Source organism: Eretmochelys imbricata, chromosome 14 (genome assembly GCF_965152235.1).
Source record: "Eretmochelys imbricata isolate rEreImb1 chromosome 14, rEreImb1.hap1, whole genome shotgun sequence".
Taxonomy (NCBI): domain Eukaryota; kingdom Metazoa; phylum Chordata; order Testudines; family Cheloniidae; genus Eretmochelys; species Eretmochelys imbricata.
In genome coordinates, this window is record NC_135585.1 from 53902412 (window position 1) to 53919133 (window position 16722).

The 16722-nt window shown below is 50.3% G+C and overlaps 1 protein-coding gene across 15 annotated transcripts in view; it reads right to left on the minus strand.

Moving 5' to 3' along the window:
* LOC144274221 (C-type lectin domain family 2 member B-like) overlaps nt 1-16304 on the minus strand; it is a 43998-nt gene extending 27694 nt beyond the window's left edge. For 2 of the 15 annotated variants that reach the window (XM_077832858.1, XM_077832851.1), the window contains exons 1-2: nt 15625-15861; nt 12458-13023 (exon numbers count right to left, since the gene is read on the minus strand). The gene's annotated coding sequence lies outside the window, so the exon portion shown is untranslated. Of the gene's footprint in view, nt 1-1919; nt 2077-3019; nt 3328-3403; nt 3694-12457; nt 13024-15624; nt 15862-16285 lie in introns of those variants that run through there. The other 13 variants (XM_077832856.1, XM_077832853.1, XM_077832859.1 and 10 more) reach the window with 10 other exon arrangements.
* Nucleotides 16305-16722: the final 418 nt, after the last annotated feature.

Here is a 16722-nt window from a genome sequence, read left to right on the forward strand (position 1 = left end):
ACTGTTTCTTTGGCTTTTAGCCTCTCTTATGCCTTCCCCTGTCCGTCCGTCCCCGACACAGACCCGTCTCTCCCCTCCCGACTGGTTGCTTGACCTTGGCTTGGGAGAGGAGTCAGGCAGCCTTCAAGTGTCCGCTCGTAAGTCAAACTCCCACCATCCCCAGCGAGACTTTAACTCTCCTCCTTCTCTTGTCTCATTTTGTGCTATAAACCCCATCTGGCCGTGGGCAGATGCAACATACAGAAGATCAAAAGTCAAACAGGCAAACCAACCCCCAAATTCCATCTCAGGCTAATAAACAGGGCTAAATACTCAATGACCGTCACTAACCCCCCTCCCGGCAGGGGTACTCTGTGCCCCCAGCTCTGTCCCCTCAACAGAGATTTCAGAGCTGCGGCACGGTTACTAGGCAAGGGACAAGCTGTGATGATCACCGGCTATCTAAATCATGCTCGTTGCACTTGCCCCATCTGTTTCGTCCACCGGTTGCTACGTTGTTGTCATGACTTGTTGTCATGCCTCTCGACTGTTGCCACAATTTGAGCCTGTGGGCCGGATAGGGCAGGTCCCACCTGTGCAGGCCCCCACACAAGGGGGCCCCTAGGCAGGGCTATAATGCAAACGACAGAAATGACAGTTGAATTCATGCTCCTTCACTTGAGTGAGTCTGTTTGCAGAACTGGGCTTTAATGAGCAACTTCCCCCTCCTCCCCTCCAAAGTTTAAGCTGATACAAACTCACGGTGGAGACAGACTGGAGTCTCTTTTCTCTAAGCCAGAGACGTGTCCCCAACATAATTCCACTGTGACGCTGTGTGAGTTGTTCCAGTGGTTAATTCCCTTCCCTGTTAAAAATATACGCCTTATGTTCAGCCTGAATTTGGCTAACTTCCACTTCCAGTCATGGGAGCATGAGAATAAGGCTTCTGACACAGTCCCACATAAACACTGTCATAAGCAAGCTTGGGAAGCATGGTCTAGATGAAATTGCTATAAGGTGGGTGCCCAACTGGGTGAAAGACCGTACACACAGAGTGCTTTTCACTGGTTCACTGCCAGACTGGGAGGAAGGGTTGACCGCATTTTCAATCTATAATTCCCTGGGTCCTCTTTCTTCCCCTTCTTAAAGGTAGGTTTTGTGATGGGTTCGGTCACAGAGACCCCCTTGGGACTGTCACCTGATGTGCTGAATTCACCTCTGAGCCTGTTTTCCCTACCAGCTTGGGACTCCAGCACCCTGCCTTGTTGAGCCAGACACGCTAGCCTGCTGCAAACACACACCCGGGTCTGGGCCACGCTCCCAAAGCTGCAGGGGAGTCGGGCAGCCTTCAAGTGTCCGCTCGTACATAAAGTCTCGCTGGGTATGGGGGGAGTTTAAACTCTCTTCCTTCTCTTTTCTCATCATGTGCTATATGGGCAGATGCAACACACAGAGTCTCCACGGCAAAACAACACCCACGGCAGCAAGTCTGAGTCTGGGACTACAGACTCGGGTTTGTGCTATGGCGCTAAAAATTGCCATGTAAATGTTGTCGCCCGAGCTCAGAGACCCACCCATCTCACCGAGCTTCAGGGCAGGAAGGTCTACATGGATCTAGTGGCGTCTACCAGAGTCCTGTCTCAGGAGCTTGTAAAATTTGCAGCTGACACCACACTGGGAAGATCACAAGCACTTTGGAGGGCTGGATGAGAATTCAAAACGACCTTAACAAATAGGAGAATTGGTCTGAATTCAACAAGACCAAGCAAGCACAAAGTACTGTACATGGGAAGGAAAAAAAAAAAAAATCAAACGCACACCTACAAACTGGGGAATAGCTGGTTCGGGGGTTGTACTGCTGAAAAGGAGCTGAGGATGCAAGTGGATCACAAATTGAAGGAGTCAGCAATGGGCTGCCGCTGTAAATAAAGTGAACTCACCCCGGGGAGTCGGATTTTCCAAAGAGCCCAGCACCCGATATCCCTTCTTCCCGCACAGCTGAGCTAACCAGGGGGAACAGAGCCTCCTTGCATCCAGGGTAGCAGCTGATGCCCTTGAGGCCTTATCGGAGACAGAGGATGGCCTTGTGATAAAGGCCTTGTCGACATGGGGAAAAAAATGTTAATCATTTTTCCATGGGTGGGGGGAATAAACCGCCTGGCACCCACACATGAGTGAGTCAGCCGGAACAAGGAACCACACAAACGATCATAACTCAGAATTCCGTTATTTCATCAAGAACAGATTTCCCCTTCATCACCTTGCAGACTGCCACGGACGTTAGCGGGACCCTTGCTGTGTATTGAGGGGTGTGCATAGCCCTAAATTTATGCCCCCTGGCTCCCCGGTTGGTAATTAAAACAGAGCTGGGCCTGTCGCACAGAATAAATTGGGGAACTTTCGCATCGTACAAATAGAATGAAACTAAAACTATTAAGGGTAAAAACAGACCAAACAGCAGCTGCAGCATTAAACTTAACTATGTAAGTAACACACCTGTGCAAGACTGCAACCAATCACATCACTAAAAAGCTATTCCCATTCTTCACATGCATGTTCTAGCAAAGGCCCCAGCTGCTGGTCTGTTTTGTGTCTATTCAGACTGCAAGCTCTTCGGGGAAGGGACTTAACTCTATCTGTAAAACTCCCAGGGAAAGGGGCTCTGATCCCAAAAAGTCTCCAGATGCTGCCATATAAATTCTATTTTTCTCCCCTCCTCATTGCTGCACTACTTGAGCACCTGTCGGTGACATGAGATTCGTTCCCTCTCTCATCTCATCCCATCCCATCCCTGGAGGAGAACAGAATAGGGTGTGCTGGGGAGCGTTTTGTTTTGATGGGGGTTTTGGTTTTAGTGCACACACTGGTCTGGGTACGAAATATAAAATGTTTACTCTGGCAGCATAAAGCATCTTTCATATTGATGCCAATTTTCCCTACGTTCGCTTTAAGGTCCCAAAGAGAAGCAATTTTCTCTCCCTCCCACACTGTCCCCCCTCCCTCCCTCCCCCAGCTCCCTCACATACACAACAGAGCTCACCCCTTCTCCACTTTATTCACAACATGGCTGCTAAGAACACAGAGTCACAGCAATGTCGGGTGGACAGGACCTCGAGAGCTCATCAAGTCCAGCCCCCTGCTCTGTGGCAGGACCAAGTAAACCTAGACAGACGCCTGTCAGGGCTGGTCTAACCTGTTCCTAAAAACCTCCAGTGACGGTTACCCTTAGAGTTTGTTACCCTGCCAGCTTAGACACCTCTCGGGTCTCTCCCACTGGCTCCCGCTCCTTTACAGCATTAGACACATATCTTTAAGGTTCGTGTAACATCATCCCTGCAGGGCCCTCCTGGCTCCTGCCCTCGCTGGGCTGAGAAAGTCACACAGAGACCTTTAGGTGCAGTGCCCACCTGGTGCTTTTACTTACAGGCTGTGCTCCCAACACCTTTCCACCATATAAGTCGTCCCCTTCTTGCAGTCCCCGAGCAGGAGAGAGGGGCCAAGCTATCTCTCTGCTTCCCCTCACTGCCTTCCCTCTACTGCAGCTTTCCTCTTTCCAGCTTCCCCCCTGGCTTTCTTCCCTGGGACTCTTACCCAACCCGAGCCTGCTGGGGCAGCAGCTGTTCAAGCTTCCCCAATCAGGGCCAGGTGGTCTACCCAGCTCCAATTAACTTCCCTTCATTGGAGCTGGAGTGACAGAGGGTTGGTGAAGCAGTTTTCTGCTTAGCACCCTGTCACAGTTCTTCTTTAGCTCCTCATTTCCTAGCAGACCTGCTATTTTGTCATGCCAAGTTCACCACTATTGCACTGCCAATGATATCCAGCCTTTCCCCCAGCAAGTGTCTCCAGGCTCTCCCCGCATCAAGGTATAAGACGTCGCCGGCAAAAAACAGAAAGTCCCTACAATACCTTCCTTTCGACTCAGTTCTGCTGCGACACCCATAGAACACGGCCAGCTGCTGAGGGCACTGGCCGGGGGTGAGCCGAGACTGACTGACTATGCAAAACATGCTGATTGTATTTGTCTTAAACAAAAGGGCTGTTATACAGACAACAGGGACCAATTGTTCTCCCGGCCACTGAAGGTAGGGCAAGAAGTGATGGGCTTTAATCTGCAGCAAGGGAGATTTAGATTAGACATTAGGAAAAACTTTCTAACTCTAAGGGAAGTTCAGCTCTGGAATAGGCTTCCAAGGGGGCTTGTGGAATCCCCCTCACTGGAGGCTTTTCAGAACAGGCGGGACAAAGGCCCATCAGGGATGGTCTAGGTTTACTTGGTCCTGCCTCAGCACAGGGAACTGGACTTGATGACCTCTCCAGGTCCCTTCCAGCTCCACATTTCTATGAGTCTAAGCTTAAGGCCTCTAGGCACTGCTAGAATACCATGGACCGCACCAAATGCCTGCTCCCCCAACAGATTCTGCAAGGGAGTAACAGTCTGTTTGCAGGAACGGGCTCTTAATTAGGAGGATTCACAATTCACCACAACCCGATTTAAGCCTGTATTAGCATCGCACTAGTGCCCGGAGGTCCCATCTCCTCTGTCTATGGACCCCATTCCAATAGCCTCTAATCACCTTAATCTTTTAAAGCATTTAACCCTACAAAGAAGGGCAGTGCTTTTACCCCCGTGTGACAGAAGGGGAACTGCAACCAGATTGATTTAAATGGGAAATAGGCTTGTAAATACCAATGAAGATCAGGACCTAGGTGATTCACCCCAGGTATCAATGGTGGAGCAGGGAATCAAAGCCAGGTTTTTCAGGTCCCAGGCTAATGTCCTAATGACTGGACCATCCTTCCTCTCTTCAAGGCAGGGAGGCCTGGACCCACAAAGGGTGTCGTGCTGCGGAGAGTCACAACACCTAACTTTCAGATGCCTAGAAAAATCTCAGGAACAGCACCGGGATCCACCACGCCTGGGTTAGGTTCCCCGGCTCCCTACACAATGAATGGGGAGAGGTAGATGCCGTAGAATGGGGGCCACACCAGCCAGCATGCTAGGCAGGGAGACACCTACTCCAGCCAGTGCTAACGAGGGATGTGTCCTAAGCCCTGCCCCCTCAGGGAGTTTGGCACCTAAGTCCAGGCCGGAGCGAGGTACCTATCTCCGCTAGCTATCCACGAACGGGACATGTCTCTGGAGTCAGGCGATTAAACCCCCTGAGTAGTCTATCTAGTCATCCTCCCTGCCCAGCTGCCTCTCCCTATGAGCCAGAAATGTGATCAGGCCATGCATTAGGCAAGATATTTCCAGTAGAGACAGGGAAGTGTTCGTACCCTTAGTCCGTACTAACTGTCAGGGTGGTTAAGCACTGGAATAAATTGTGGAATCTCTCATTGGAGATTATTAACAGCAGGATAGACAAACACCTGTCAGGGATGGTCTAGATAACACTTAGTCCTGCCCTGAGTGCAGGGGACTGGACTAGATGACCTCTCGAGATCCCTTCCAGTCCTATGATTCTCTGATTATACAAAGCACTGGTGAGACCTCATCTGGAATACTGTGGGCAGTTCTGGTTTTCCGTGTTTAAGAAAGATGAATCCAGACTAGAACAGATGCAGAGAAGGGCTACTAGGACGATGTGAGGCATGGAGAGCCTACCCTATGAGAGGAGATTTAAGGAGCTTGGCTTGTTTAGCCTAACCAAACGAAGGCAGGGGAGAGATAGGATTGCTCTCTATAAATCCATCAGAGAGATCAATACCAGGGAAGGAGAGGAGTTATTTAAGTCAAGGGCCAATGCTGGCATAAGAAAAAAAAAATGAATACAAACTGGCCATCAATAAATTTAGTTTTGAAATTAGATGAAGGTTTCTAATCACCAGAGGAGTTTAGTTCTGAAACAGTCTTCCGAGGAGAGCAGTGCAGACAATAAGATAACTTGTTTTAAGACTAAGCTTGATAAGTTTATGGGAGGTGGAGGGGGGAGTTATGATGAAGTTCCCTACCGAGGCATGTGGCCCATCCATGACTGCTATTAGCAAATATCTCCAATGGCCCGTGATGGGACACTAGACGGGGAGGGCTCGGAGGTACGACAGAGAATTCTTTCCCAGGCGTCTGTCTGGTGGGTCTTGCCCACATGCTCAAGGTCTAACTGGTCGCCAGATTTGGGGTCAGGAAGGAATTTTCCCCTAGCTCAGCTTGGCAGAGACCCTGGGGAGGTTTCATCTTCCTCTGCAGCCTGGGGCATGGGTCACTTGCAGGTTTGAACTAGTGTAAAATGGTGGATTCTCTGTCGCTTGAAGTTTTTAAACCATGATGTGAGGATGTCAGTGACTCAGCCAAAGGTTTGGGGTGGATCACAGAAGTGGGTGGGTGAGATTCTGTGGCCTGTGATGTGCAAGAGGTCAGACTGGATGATCACGACGGGCCCTCCTGGCCTTCAGGTCTATGAGTCTATAAGGCTGCGTGCGTGTCTGGTGGGTGGGCAGGAGGGACACGAGTGTACAGGCCAGAGATCAGCAGATGAATCCTGCACTGCTGGGGGCGCCGACAGGGGTGAGTTGGGAGAGTCTGAGGCAGGCGTTAGTTTCTCCCTCCATAACTAACGGGTGTCTCAGAACAATCCCCATGACACCTGCATCTGCCGAATTGAACAGGCAGTTGGAGGCTCCCTGCTTCAGGGCGCTGTGGGCGAACCGTCAGAAAACAGCAGTTGGGAGTTGTGGCTGACTGCAGCAGCGGCTGGGGGGTAGATACAACCTATCTCACAACCGATTATTTTCCAGCCCGGAAGGGACAAACTGCAGAGCTAGATAAGGAAAGACGGAGCGTGGTGAAATACCACAGCCCTCCTCCACGGAAAAGCAGCCGAAATAAATTTCTTCTTTGACGGGTGTTAAAATCCCCTGCCCCTCCCGAAACCGCAAAATTACAGGGAACAATGAAGAATTGTAGGTGTCTGGCTGGCTGAGTTTCTGGCTGAATGCTTATTATACAGAATGCCATTAGTTTTCAATTTTTAAATGAAAAATTCCAGGGTTTTACAAAAGCTATTTGGTGGGGGGGAGGGGTTAACCAATTTTTGACCTCTCCAGTACATGAAAATACTGATCCGCTCTGTCTCAAAGTCGTGGGACATCAATGGGCCCCAGTTCCAGACCCTAGAGTTGTCATGAGCAAGTCTTATCACCGCAGTTTGGTGCCAGGCTTTGTGTCTCCGCTGCGCTGGTATAAATGGGCTGCATGAACTGGGCCCATTGTTTGCCCTGCTGCTTAAAAATCAAGCCAGGCTGGCTTCATGATGCAGTGGCTAAAGAATCCTAGAGCTCCTGTCTCTGAACAAAGAGCTCTGGTCTCATGAAGAACTGGGTCAGATGCGAGATCAACCCACCCAGCAGCCTGCTCCCCTAGTAACAGCATGAAAACCGGCAGTAGGCACTTCAAAGGAAACAGCATTATCCCCGCAAGCTACTCTGTCTGCCTGCAATGTTGATACAAAGCCTGGCACCAAACTCCTTGGGGGTAGGATGTGCAGAGTGCCCATGGCAATGGACGGGTCTGGAACTGGGACCTGTTGATGTCCCAGGACTTTGAGACAGTGCTGTCCTAGCTGACGTCCACGCTGGACTCAATGCACCAGCTGCTGGCCGCTTTTGGAGGCCAAACAGCCCCAGGCCTGGCTCGTGCTTCGAAGACCAGCCAGGAACCCAGGCAGTCTCCGCCACTGCAGAGCGTCTGCCTAAAACATCTTTCCCCACCCCCACTCAGACTCATTGCCTGAAGAAAAACAGGCTATAAACTAAAAAAAAAAAAAAAAAAAAGAAGTGAAACGAATTGGTTTAAAAGCACAAGAAACAGGATGCAATGTGATGCACCTGGTATTCGTTGGCCTGACTCCTAGCAACCACATTTGCATGCCCACAGCCGTTTGCAGTTAGATGCAAGGGAAGCAAAGGAAAAACAAGCAGCAGAAGATAAATTAGCAATTAACAGACAGCTGAATCCGATCAAAACCAGTTTTTGCAATTTCCCAGGGGATGGTACTTCTCCAGAGTCACTTACCTGGTCAGCGTTTTGCATTAATTAACCCCCTTCCCCCCCCCCCCGTGATTTTAGTTCCTGCAGGTATTTCTGTGACCTTCCCCCCGCCCCCGCCCTGGCAGGGGTGGCAGCACAGGGGAAGGGGACATACGAGAGCGCCCCTTCTGCAATGGAAATATGCAGGGGCTGATCTGTTTCTGGGGGGCTTGCAGCTGCTGGGGGCAGAGACAAGAGCAGGACCTGAAAGGGGTGGGAGCAGCCACTGAAGCTCCAGGGATCGGGCTGGGGAGCAGGTGGGGTCCAATGAGATCAGGTCAGCAGCAGCTATCCCGGTGAAGAGACAGAATCACCAGGACCCCTCTTCCTTGGCCTTTTTACAGGACTAGATTCACAAAAAAGATAGAGGTGGTCATGCACCGTTATCCCTGTGGTTAGAGCAGCTCCTTGGAGATGGTCAGGCTGTGGGGTGTTCTCCCCATCTCTCCTGCTGACATCATATAAAGTATGACTGGGGGAAAGGGATAGCTCAGTGGTTTGAGCATTGGCCTGCTAAACCCAGGGTTGTGAGTTCAATCCTTGAGGGGGCCATTTAGGGATCTGGGGCAAAAATTGGGGATTGGTCCTGTTTTGAGCAGGAGGTTGAACTAGATGACCTTCTGAGGTCCCTTCCAACCCTGATATTCTATGATTCTATACTCAGATCTTCACTGGGCCAGATAGCATGTGAGAATGTCCCAGCCACCAGGCTACGAACCAGTCACCTAGGACGGAGAAATCTCTGCTCCATCCTCTGTGAACATCCTCCCCCATAGAGCTTTTAGCCCAGTGGTAAGACAGCATCTACCCCCCCATCCCACTATTTTGTGAATAGAACCTAAGTCAAGGGGGGGAAATGGCCAAACTAGTCAGTGAAATGGTGTCAAATTTGCAAATAGCTGCAGCAAATAAATGATGAATGTGAAAAATTTCACACATACCCTGGGGATAAGCCAACATAACTTGTAGCAGAACATGAGTAATGAAACATGGGGGAAGCCTTGTTTCTTGGAAGACAATCATAGAATATCAGGGTTGGAAGGGACCTCAGGAGGTCATCTAGTCCAACCCCCTGCTCAAAGCAGGACCAGTCCCCAATTTTTACCCCGGATCCCTAAATGGCCCCCTCAAGGATTGAACTCACAACCCTGGGTTTAGCAGGCCAATGCTCAAAACACTGAGCTATCCCTCCCCCTCCTCCAAGATTAGGGAAGGTAACTAGAGCAGCAGAAATGTTGTGCTAAGATAAGCAAATGGGACAGTAAGCTAAAAGAGAGAATGTATGGGCTAGCTATAATAAGAGGGAGACCACATGGGGAACCATTCGTTAACAAGAAGAAAACAAAGGACAAGAGAAGTCAGGAGCATAAATAAGAGTAAAGTCAAACATAGTGCGTGAGTAGAACTTGCGGTACAGGGATTGGTTCCTGCAAAGGAACCAAGGCAATTCCAAAATGTGAAGCGATGTATCATGAATGCAATGTAATGTATAAAGGAGGAGGTTGGCGGTGTAATTTGGGGAGGTGTGGTACGACCTATACCCACCCCCTACACTTGAGTTTGATCAGCTCAGAGTAGCTTTCCGATATGCCAAATAAGAAACTTGAGCGATCTGCCCAGAGTTGTGCTTGGGGAGCTGAGGGGAAGAGGTCTCAGGGGAACCCCAACGTAACTAAACAGAGACAAGCCCCTGTGTGGTTGCCCTGAGTGGTGTGCTGCAGTTTAGCTTAACACCTGCTCCCAATGACCATAGGTCCAAGCGTCTGGCGTTTAGAAGCAGCAACGGGGGTGTGTGAGAGCAGAGCTCACATGTCCTAGTATGCTGGGGGCGGGCGGGGGGGCGCGGTGACAGATAGTCTCTTAGAAGCTGCATGGTGGGGGAAGCAAACAAAGGACTCTTTAAAGCAGAGAAGCAAAGTGCATTGGCCTACGGAGCATGGCTCACATGCACATGTCTGGAATGGAGCTACGCAGCAGGGGATTACCTTTATCCTCAGGAGGAACAACTTAGGGGGCAGTGGGGACAGGTACAGACCCACACACACCCCTGCCCAGGGACGGACACACACACACACAGCTGGCTTGGATTCCTGAGTCTCTCATGTCACAGATTTATATAGATCTCTTCGGAAACCTGGTCCTCTTTCTTCCGTTATGAGATCGTCCTACAATACACACTTGGGGAGAACACCCACATAAGAGGGGGGTGCAAAAGGCACATACACACACCCCAAGGCAGGGGGGGACTCACACATACTAGGAATCAGAGAGGACACAATGGCGGGGAACACAGAGGGCAGGGGAGGGAAGAGAGACATTTTGGGGGGAGCAGATGAGGACACTGAAAAAACCCCCACACATACACACACACGCACACCAGGGGTCAAGGACACAAACTGGGGCAACACAGACACACACACGCGCCCCTCTTCACCCACTGGGAAGCAGACAATGTTCTGCGATGGACCTATTTTCCAGGCTCCTGAAAGCTACCTGGGGAGAAAGGGGACTTTCCTTTGTGAGGTTTCAGAGTAGCAGCCATGTTAGCCTGTATCCATAAAAAGAACGAGGAGGACTTGTGGCACCTTAGAGACGAACAAATTGATTAGAGCATAAGCTTTCGTGAGCTACAGCTCACTTCAGCGGATGTTTTCTTTTTCCTTTGTCAACCATTCATGCAGTATAAATAGGCTCGGCAGGATTAGATATGGATCTGCCACTGATCAATTTCGCCGCAAGTGCACAAACTGACGACAAAATATTTCCATCCAACATTATCAAGATTTACAGAAGGGCAAAGTAAGGAAAATGCTGCTTGAGAATGGATTAGGGTTTCTCTGACGTGTATTTCCCTCGTCTGTTTTGACATGAGATGTTGCAATTTGTGTTTTAAAGGTTATAAAGCTTTAACTGTTTAAATCTCAACATCTATTGCCATTAATTATTCTCTGCTCCCCCTCTCCCCCCCATTAATTTCCCACAACGGCGAGCATTTACAGAAACATTTTTTAAAAGGCTTAAAACTCATAATTTTGCACAGCTGTGAACATTTAAAATTGATAAAAATCTTTTTTAAAAAAGCTTAAAAATAAACTTCAGTATTATCTGTCAAAGTTATGAAAATCATCATCATCGTCTGCCAAGCCTAGTTATAAACACAAGTCATTTAAAGTCCCCTAGTCAACAAATCCCCACTAGCCCAAGCTTCGGCTGTTACCCACCTACTGTGGTTCTGCCAGCTCGGACCCACCACTCAGTGACCTGAACAGAAACAGCGGGTTTGGGATCAGGTTCTAGTATGTCCACACTGCAAGGTAAGCCCAGGGTTCAAACTCAGACTCAAGGCTAACCCCTCTTCCATCAACACACAAATCATGCTAACCCAGGGTTTCACTGGGGTAGAAGGCCTGAACCGGATTCAAGCCAGGACCCAGGGTTCAAGCCCTATTGCTTCGTTGGGTAGATGCAGCCCCACTGGATTCGTGCTCTGGGAGTCCACCAATAGTATCCCACAATCCCACAGGCCGACGTTCTTTGTCCTCTGGATAGCCAAGTTTTTCCACACAGCATCACGAACAAAGGGCTAGAATGGCTACATTTTGGCAGGGCACATTGCAGACACTGGAGCCCTGGGGTGGGGCCCAGGGTTGAATAAGTGTAGATGCTCAAGTCCTAGGTCAGTGGTTCCCAAACTTTAACAACTAATCCCCTTTCACTAAAATGTCAAGTCTCGCGAACCCCCTCTTAAAAATGAATATTTCCAGGGATTTTCTCCATTACCTGAGTATAAATTCTAAAAGCAGTGATCTGGGAAATACAGAATTTGTTCTTATGACATGCTTATTACACACTATTATTAATCATTACATTATGAAAATGGCAACACTCTTCCAAGATCTCACTTTCGTAGCTTGTATCACTTTGATTAATCCTGTTATAAGACCAGGCTCCTATGTTTCATCAAAGAGTATCAGACGTGAAACAGCATGAAGGTATTTAAGAAGCCAACTCAGAAAGCATTCAGGTCTTGAGCAGTCCAGGCAACCAACGTATGTTACAACAAAGCTTAAACTTGTTCTTCATAATAATTTAAAAACAATACTAGCTGCCTATTTAATTTCAAAAACAGCAAAAAATATTCACCTCCCTTTCCACTTCTTCTAAGGAGTCCTGAAGTTTAAATCTCCCCAGTGGGACGCTTGCTTTGATCTGCTTAGCTCTTGGAAGTCCAGGGACTCTAGGCCCCATGGTGCCCGGGGACCCTAGGGACAGCTCTGTTCGCCATTAGGGAATTTTTCCCCCCCGAGAACCCCCTGTAACATTTTGCAAACTCCAGCTTGGGAACCACTGTCCTAGGTTAACAAACCCCAGGTCTGCTCAGTTGAGGTCTACGAACCCTGGGCTTACATTGCAGTGTAGACATACCCTTTAGGGCTACCCTCTATATCTTACCTCAGTCCCAACAAAAGATGGAGACAGCACAGATCTGCTGACCAGGAGGTCTTGGTTCAATTCCCAGCAATGACGTCACAAGGTCCTTGGGCTAGTCAGTTCATCGCTCTATCCCTTACCTACCAAACAGGCTCCTGATAATGCTTGCTTGGCGAGGAAATATTTCATTCCTATTTGGGAGGCTCAGACTCTGCAGTGACGAACAGCAGACACCTCCTCAACTCCGGACACCTGGAATAGGAAATTCCACCCACCTCCAACTTGGCTGTTACCCCAGAGAGGCAAGGCTGGAACAGCAGGTTTGGAAGCGAATGTCAGAGTGACATCTGTGTTCCTTCACAGACACGCAGCTCATTTCAGAGCCATAGTTTGTACTTCTGGGTTGGGATACCAAGCACGGACACTTGTTTTTACATCTCAGCCATTCGTTGTTGATTTCCACTGTAAGCTCTTCAGGGAGAGGGGCTGTGGCGTTTAATTAATTCGTATGGCTCCAAGGATATTGGTGGTTGCTAAGTAACAAAAATCATAATCCCTTCCGCAGAGATCAAACGGCCTTCAGCCCCCTGCAAGAACAAGAAATGTGCAATATGAGGAACGGAGAGGAATTCTCCATACCCTTGAGATCAGCTGCTGAGCCAGCCCACATAGGGCAAATGTTACCCTTTGCTAACATTTCAGTATTCCTAAATAACACAAGGGCTCAAACATCATGAGCAAAGGTCATGAGACTAGCTTCTAAAACCATGAACTATGCCAACATTTACTAATTTTGTGCAACAGCTGCTGTCGATGCATTTAATATCTTTGAGACCCCAGATAGAAAGTGTGAAAAATCAGGGCGGTGGGGGGAGGGAATAGGTGCCTATATAAGAAAGATCCCAAAAATCGGGACTGTCCCAATAAAATCGGGACATCTGGTCACCCTAGGCTTTGATCTACAAGAAACCACTAGGAGAGAGGTGTGGCTTTTGGTAAGATTAACGTGCATTTAGACCTTTGACATGTTCTCACTAATGCCTTTGTCCCTCAAAGACGAGCACTTTGCATCCGAAGGCATGGGGTACATGGAGAGACGTGAGCAGCGTGAGAGAGGAGAACGCCTATCAAATTGCAATGTAAGATCTACAAGACGATAATTAGGCCTGGATTTTTATATGGCTCTGAATGCTGGGCAAGGAGAAAGAGACAGGAGCAGATCTTGAAAACAGTGACAAAGAGAAGGTGGCGCCGGCCGCTGGGAGTTACGAGGAGGGTTCTGTTTGTTCGCCTCCTGGCTTCTCAGCCTTTCGGATTCATGTTTTCCAGCTTTTCTCCCTGGCCACAAGGCCTAGAAACGGACCAGAAGGTGAATAATCATTCGGGGTTCACGGCACGTCTCTCCCCCTCCCTGCCTCCTCAAGCCCAGCCTCTTAAATTTCAGGCCTCCGGCCTGGTGCCACACTACCGGGGCAATAGCTGCTGGCCTGGCTGAATTCAGGGATCTCCAGCGCTAACAGCATGAACTGCTCCAGTGTGAGCTGAGCCAGGCTCAAACAATCCAGATCCTCTGTGCATTGGGTGCAGAGGAACAGCCCGTAACACACACTACAGGATGGGCAGCTTGTTCCCGTCTGGCCCTGGAAAGGCCCCTGCACTGTTGAGGGGGATTTTCAGGGTATTCCCAAAGCAGAGGGGCCTTGACCTCTCCTCTCCAGCCCCTTTGCATCCTGACTCAGGCCCTCACTTTGCAAACAGACATCGGACTCCTCTTAGAATCATAGAATCATAGATTATCAGGGTTGGAAGGGACCCCTGAAGGTCATCTAGTCCAACCCCCTGCTCGAAGCAGGACCAATTCCCAGTTAAATCATCTTCCCAGCCCCACTCCCCTCTGCTCCCCCACCCGGCCCCTATCCCACCCTGCTCCCTTAGCCCGGCTCCACCCTGCCTGCTGCAAACCAGACCCCCTCTGCTGTCTGCCTTCCCCATGGAATGAGCCGCCTCTGTCCTTCCCCCAGCAAGCATGGGTCTCCCCTCCTGCCCCACCCCTCAAATCCAGGGGCCTCCTTCCCTCCCCCATTCCCAGTTCCACCCACCCCAGTGCTGCTGGTCCCAAAACAAGGGAGCCTCCTTCCCTCCATGCTGAGACCCCTCCACCCTTCCCCCAGCCCATCTGAGCAGAGCAGGGGGAGGCTGGTTATGGCTGCAGCTCTCCCTGCATGAGGCCCCATAGGAAGGGAGGTGATCCAGCAAACCCACAATTGCCCATCTGTTCTGTGCGGCCCACTGGCTCCCATCTGCCCACAGATGCCCCGGCCCTGCCTTAATTCAGGAACCCCACTCCCTTTCCCCAGGGATTTGGGGTGTGGCCCAGTGGAGATACATCCAGGCAGCTGGATGGAGACAAGCAGGCACCTGGCTAATGGAAATAACTCTGCGGGCCTTGTGACAGCCCCTGCCTTCTCGCTGCCCCCAGGAAAACAGACACACACACTGCCCTGAACCCCACCGGGGGTCCCACACTTCACAACCTGTGCAGGCCAAGCTCATTGCACACACCGTGGGCTACCTGCATCCATCCTGCCCCCTCTCAACAAGCTCCCATCCCCCTTTATTGTGGGGACTCCAAGCAACTCCCTCCACTCTGCCAGGGGCTCTGTGTGCCCCCAAATTCCTCCCTCCCCAGATACAAGGATCCCCCCATTCTGCCCCCAAGCCAGGGCCTCTGTGCATCCCCCTCCCCCCACACACTCATTTCTTTTCTCTGAGCCATCAATCACGCCTGTCAAACTCCCCGGGGACAGGGACAGAGCTGAGCTGGGGGGTGGTGATGCTGGAAGGAGCTGCCAGCACCCGGCTCTTTGATCCCCAGACCAATCCCTGCCATCCTGCAACTGATCCGCTGCAGCTTTCCAGAGTCATCCTGACCCAGAGAAACGCTGCCAAGCCGAGGGCTGCCCCTTGCCTGGCTGGGCCAATTCACTGCCCTGAACACCCCTTTTCTCCACCCTTGGATCCGTTCCCCCCCGGATCTCAAACCCTCAGTCCCTTCTCAGATGTTTCCCCCACACCCTTGGGGGGAGTTGAAGGGAGGGTTTCCTCTCTTCTGCCTCCAACAACCATATTCCTTTAAGAAATCCACTGACCCCCCCCTCAACTTCCCCTGGACACAAGCCACCACTTACCCTGACCCCAAGCAGCTGCAGGGAGCTAAATGCATTGGGCCTGCTCCATGCAGTGAGCATCTGTAGGATCCAGCGGTAGGTGGCATTTCAGCCCCTCTTGCTTTTTTTCTCTCCTGCGCCCTCCCACTCCTTTGTCATCCTCTACAACCAATGGGAGAAGGAGCTGTCAGAAGAGGGGCAGGTGAGCAGGAGGAGGGCGAGCGGGGAATTGAGTTCATGCTGCTAAGAACTGGAATAAATCGCCTAGGGAGTTTGTGGAATCTCCTTCCCTGCATGACCTTCCCCTTCCCGTCTTTTCTAGTTGGATAATAAACTCTCCCAGGCAAGGACTGGGCTGTGCCTTTTGCTCTTTGCACAACAAAATAGTGTGTGGCACCAGGGGAGTTCCCCATCACCGTGTTTACTGAGTACACACCCGGCTTAGCTACACACACAGTGCCGCTCTGGCTGGCTCAGGAGAGCCAGTCACTGAGTCAGTCCGAGCCCTGGCCCTTTAGGTCGCAGAAAAACCCACCATCAAAAGGTAACAAAAGTTTCTCCCCGGTTCAGTGGTTTTTATACCAGCCCTGCACCGAGATCGCCTTTCCCCCCGCCATTCCCTGCTGGCAGAGCTTGAGAGCAGCTGGTTTATAGCTTCCTCTCCCAGAGCAGTTGTGTGTACCTGAGCTGGTATTTAAATCATTCTCTCCCCACCGGCGCCGCAGGACGACAAACACCAGATCCCCAGCTGGTGTGTGTCAGAGTCGCTCCATTGGAGACAATGGGGCCAGATCTCCAACTGGTGTGGCCACACCTCCATCGCTTATGCTCAGATAAATTTGCTAGTCTCTAAGGTGCCACAAGTCCTCCTTTTCTTTTCACCTCCATCCCACACAGCCAGCTGGTCTGAGCGAGTACTTAACCAGCTGTACTCCTTCCTGGCTAGATTACTAGCTGGGATGAAGTGACTGCAGTGGATCTAGGTGATCTAGTTACACGTAATTTTACATAATTACACTGTGGAACTCATTGCCACAGGAAGATGTCGGTTGTAAGAACTTTGCAACATTTAAAAAGGATTGGACCCTTTTATGCATAAAAAGAGCCACCAGAGCTACA